Below are 6,000 nucleotides of genomic sequence, written 5' to 3'. Positions count from 1 at the left end.
TTATTTGTGACAAGAAAGAATCCTGTTTACTGTCCTGTCAAATTTCTGGGGATAAAGAATTTATTCTTTTTAAGTGGAAGAAACGTGCAGTGATAGGAGATTAAAATAGAACCCAAGTGATTTCACTACAAGTATCCTAAATTACTGTAGTACAGAATTGTTTGAAGTTGGATAATATGTGCTCTGTATTCTGGGAGTCAATGAATTTTATCCCTCACATTCAGCTCTAGAAAGATATTGTCATGACTGCACTGGAAAAAAAAAAAAAAAAGCATCAACAGTTGGTAGTACAGGGAGAGTTTTCAGGATGAAATGGCACTTTAAATAGTGTTACTAGATGATATTTGTAGCAACTCAACAATCCCAAATTTTGCTCGAGGTACCACCTATGGCTTAATTTCAATTTTCTAAGAACTCCAGTAAACCAAATCTTTTTATCCTCTGCCACTGTGGAAGATTGGTCGGTTTGACTAATTGTAGGTTATGATATAGAAAGTGCCTTGTTACTTAGTAGATGATCTCTGTTGTGAAAAAGTATACGTTTGTTATGTATTGCTCTATGCTTCTTCATATCATTTGATACTATTGATCGCGGAGGCTTCTTTCTTGCCTCCAGGAAGCTTGAGGGGTAAACAGAAAAACCCTTAAATGTCTTAGATCCTTCATATCAGATTAAAAACAAAAGTTTGATTGGGGAAAATAGTTTTCCTTGTCAGCAACCATCCCTTGAGAGCATCTGCAAGGATTATTCCTCTCATCCCAGTATAAAACATCTATATGGCTCCACTGAAAGTTGAGGTACATGTCCTGATGATTTCCAAGCAAACTATTTATAAGAGCCAACTTTTTCTCAGTGCAGAATAAGAAATCTTGTCCTTTCCATTATCATTTTGGTTAACAAGGATGTAAGTTTCCAGCTCACGTTACTGCTGTCTTCATAAGAAAAAAAATACCTCAGTCAAAATCACTGTAATTGCCTCTCCTCCTTTACTATATCCCTCCACTGAATCTCTTTCATGCTATACCAAGTTATTTTCTTTTTCTTCTTCAGACGGCCTCCCCTTTCCTTCTTGTTAAGCTTACACTATATAGGTCCATCCATCTGTGGCATGAGTTATGCCCCTGTGCTTGACTGCTCTTTCCATATCTGTTTTTTTACTCTCATAGTGCCAGGCCCCATACCAGTTTGAAGAGTGTGGAGCACGTTGCCAATCTTGGCTGCATTGTCCTCACACACTCACCATATAGTCCGGATTTGGCACCTTTTGACTTCCATCTGTTCAGGTTGATGAAAGATGGGCTGGATGGGCAACATCTTCCTAGCAACGGCCATCTACCGTAATAGCATCTGTGGAACAGTGGGTCATCTCCACTGATGCGGTCTTTACAAGCACGGCATCCAGTTTCTTGTTCATCACTGATGAAAATGCGTTGGTAATAGTGGTAACTGTGTTGAAAAATAGTGGTTTGTAGCTGAGAATTTGCTCAATCAAACAGCGTTACATTAATCTTTGTTTCTGTTTTAGTTGACACTACCTGTGTATAAGCTGCAATGTCTACAGGAAAGTGCTGGATCTATCTTTCATAAAGTGCACTCTACTGTTGAACGCAATTCAGGTTGGACTGGACTGTAATGCTGCTTTCTTGTTATGTGCATGAATTTCCAAAATGTCTAACTGCTTAAAAATCAATTGAACTTAGTTTTCTAGGTCACCCCAGGGCTTTTGAAAATCCCATTCCATATCTTGTCAATGAAATTAGAAGTCAAATCTGCCTTCACCAACTAATCACTTACTTCCTCTCTCCTTCTTATGTCCTCCCTAATAATGTACTTGCTTCCTCTTATGTCACATCTTACCTTAATTTCTAAGTCCTCCTGAACTTCTTGGACTACCTTCTAGGTAGCGAATATTTGGTGGCAAATTTAAGATAAAATAGTGGTAAATGTGCCCATTTCAACAGGAGAGTCTTTTCTTTATATTTCCTTGTTGAAGACAGTATTATTGGCATATCTAGTAACTGTGCCAGATAATTCTGATATTGCCTTAACCTTTCCCTCTTTAACGTGTGCACAGGAAGCTATAACATTACAACAGAAGGAGAGGTAGGGTTATAGGCTTGATACTAAAAGTTTGTTAATAGGAAAACTTCTTGAAGACAGAAATGCCACCAAGTCATGGAGTAGTCTACCTCCTTTCATCTACTGGGTGACAATCATTGTAAATACAGGTCTGGAAATGGCAAAGGAAACCGAGAGGTCATCTGTGTGAAGATGCTCCAATTCATCACTGGAGCTGGGGAGTCAGTGCCTCTCCCTGATGCCTTCATGAGAATGAAGTGGATTCAGATCACTGGATCTTCCTCCTTTGGGGCTATTTGATTTCTGACTTGTCAGGTGTTCAGTGCATTTCATCTCTAAATAAGGGATCTCATAAAAGTAAACATAATGATGTGGATGTGGAGTTTGAAACCACTAATTTCATAGGTGTAGGATGATATTTACAGTCAATTGCTAGCAGATCATCATTAACTGTTCTGCTGGATGAATTTGCTTAAGATCAGATAGGTGATAAATCAGCCTAGCTTCTTGGGAATTACAGTGCTTCCATGATGGCACTGCTGTGAAACATTATTCTGTTATTTGCACGTGTGGATCAACTGGAGGAATTAAAGTGTGCAATGCAATAAAAGTCAAGGGAAGAAATGAATAGTTAAATCAGGCCCTGAGCTCGGGAAATTGGGCCCCTAAGTCTGTATTTGAAAATATAAACAAGATATGATCTGAGCCCAGAGGTGCTGAGCTCTGCGACTGCCAGCCTTCATGAAAGCTGGTCCCCTCATTTGTCAGTGAAGGTTTGTTCCTGGCAAATCGTCTCTTCATCAGGACGGGTCTGTAAAGTGTCATGAGCCATGAACTTCCCTCCTAAGTGGAGCAAAATCCGTGCAGTCTGCCATGAGAGGAAAGAGGCAGGACCCAATATTGCTTGGTTCTTAATTGTGACAGCTTCCATATCACCACCATGATGTTCCAGCACACAGGTAACTCCTGTATGTTTACCAGGCCCGTGAGTCCACAGCTGTGCTGCAACCTGTTGTGTTGAAATGAAAAACCAATCACTCGTGTATTTGGCAGAAACTTAAGAGTCTGAAAGGAATTGCTGCGATCTCCCTAAAACCTCTGCTAGATCTTCTGGTCTTTGTCCTCTGTCTCCTTGCTCCCCCACCTCAAGGGAGGGGAAAATGGAGCCAGCACGCCGTCCTGCAATTTTTTTTCCAGACATTCTGTCTCTGTGATGTAAAAACAAACCTTCTCCCTGCACCCTTGCCAACTGCTTGTTTGCAAGCATCAAGGTAAACATTTAAATGTCACTTAAACATAGAAATAGGTAGGAGGCACGTTAAGGAAACTTCATCTCTACTTCACATCAACACTACTAAACGCATTGTTACAACAGTGACTAAAACTGTCTAATAATATCATCAGTGGCAACTGGTCAGTTAAAATGTTTTTTAATTGTGACTTGGATGTGTTTATCAACCTCTTTTTGTGACATTAAAAAGACAGCAAGAGAAACACATGGAGACATTGTCCTCGAGGGAAAGGATTAATCATCAGTGAGTGAGCAGGCCTAAGCAGATGGTCAGCTAAGCTTTCCTGAAGTCATTTCTTCTATCCACCATTCAGTGTCACTGCCAGAAATGAGAAGAAGTGTTATCTTGACATTGAACATCTTTATAACAAAATCACTAATTGGCATCTAATACCAAAGGCTTTATAGCTGTAAAATTGCAGCAGAGGTAGCTAAGTGGTTGACTGGGTTTCCTGTTACTAAATGCTATCTGAAAAATCCTTCCTTAGCATAGCAAGCATATTATTGTCACTGTGATCCCTCTCAGCAAATGACGGCGTGTCCTCGCTAGCTCAATCCCAACCGTAACAGTTGGAAGATTGTTAAAAGCAAAGTAGATAAATGTGTTGTTGCTGTTGTGCTGCTTTATTTCATGTATATGCGATGCTAGTATCTTACAGGAGATGCTCCTTAGGATTTAGGTCTCAGATTTTTTTTTTCTTTTCTTTTTTTTTTTTTTTTTTTTTGGCAACCGGAGAAGTCTGTCATAATAAATTATCACTTTTAGTGGTGGAAATATATTTTTTATGAAAGCTGAAAATGTGTCAGCATCGGACATCCATGAAATTCTCATGGTTTATTAAGGTTCTTCTTCTTTGATCCTTCTCCTTTTAGCAGGCAGCATTTAGATGAAGCATTTCTCTGTGCACTACCTGCTTTTTTAAAAAGCTACAATCAAATCTAGTCTGGAAGCAGTTACTAATTTTAGCACTTCTGTGAACACAGCTATTGCTTTTGTTTTAATTTGAATGCGCGGGTTTTATTTCTGCCACCTGCATTCTCATGTAGCAGATCCTTTCACGTAGTGGATGGTGAGAGCCAGGCCCTGTCTTCCCCACACCAAAGTCACTCTGGAGTGATCCAGACACTCTGAATTACCCAACAGCCCATTGCCTGAGAGCTCCTCACAGTGTCAGTGGTGCCTGACTGCCCTGCATCCAGCACGGTGCTGCAGTGCCGGTTGATGGGCCTGATCCTACGATCATTTGAAGCAACGGAGAGGATCCTGTGGACAGCACTAGTTTTCAGACAGGGCTTTTGGTGCTTTTACAGCAAAATTTGAAATTTGCAGAGGGGGTTAATGCCTGGAAAATTATATAAATGTTATGTCATAATATTATATGTCCCAAAATATTGGTAAAGGGTGTTTTTCCCAGAGATTAGAGCATTAGTGAAAAAATAATGATTAACCTTTAAAATCAGATTGGCATTTCTTTTTTTCTCCAAATGTGGAATTAATACGCATTTTTTAATCATTAGTGTAATTTTCAGGATGATACTTTTGTTCTTTTGGCTGTTGAACTGTTACGGCTGCTAGTAACCCTTCAAATTGTTTGCTTCATTCAAGCATTCTTTTTTGAATAATTCATTAGGCATTATTATCCAAGCGTGGAACACCTCATTTAGCACTGGTGATCTTTTCCTTATGTGTAGCTGACAGGCAATCAAAGTTTTTATCAGTGCAGAAAATTTGCAATTCAGAAATGTAGTTGCAGCAATTAGTAGCTATCAGGTAGCATAGGAAGGACAGCTCCATAAAAAGAGAGAGTTGAATGAGCTCAACTGATGTTAGCACAAAAGTAATGGATAAAACTAACCAGCTGTTTCTAAAATTACCAAATGGAACATTCCTTTTTCTCAGAGAAGAAGCTTTAATTAACTTTGTGTTATGTGTGGCTTCACAAAAGGAGAAGTGACTAGGTGACAGAATATCCCTCTTTCATTGCCCTCCACTTAATTTTGTAACTGTATTAAGATGCTCTGTCACTATAGAGCTCGCTCAGTGCCTGACTGTAGGACAAACTTCCAACCCTTATTTTCGCTCACCTTAGCCCTCAGCAAAGCAATGTGTTTTCTAAAATACGTAGCAGATTGATTCCCTCTCTCTCATGGAACAGAATTCTGAGGTTTTTATTCTTCTGCAGAAGGTGTGCTGAGGTTTGGGCTGCTGAGATGGAGTTCACCCAAAGTGCTCACTGCAACCAGTGTGGCTGTCTGCAGACATTCTCAGCCTGAGCCCAAAGAAGTGCTTCTAGGAAACAAAATAGGAGAAGAAGCTGCAGAAGTGGGAGGAAGGAGTTAACTTTTAATTAACAAACATTCCAGCTCATCCCCAGGTTGCAGATTTAGGTGGTGTTTATGATGGCTTGCAACTCTCCACTTTCCAGAACATTACTCAGGTCTTATTTGGGCCAAGGGGAAGAAGAAAGCGTCAGTGAGGCTTACCACCCAGAGAGCTCACAGGAGGCATGAGGAGACCTGAGCACTGGTCTCACTCCTGGGATGATTTATCAGTTTGCTTTCAGGATTTAGCTTCAAATGCACAACTGTCCTTGGACTGCTACCAGGACCTCACGTCACCATATTCTGT

This window comes from Cyrtonyx montezumae, unplaced genomic scaffold (assembly GCF_038088225.1).
Source record: "Cyrtonyx montezumae isolate F1298 unplaced genomic scaffold, pur_monq_1.0 scaffold_10, whole genome shotgun sequence".
Lineage (NCBI taxonomy): Eukaryota > Metazoa > Chordata > Aves > Galliformes > Odontophoridae > Cyrtonyx > Cyrtonyx montezumae.
Note: the sequence above shows the minus strand (reverse complement) of the source record.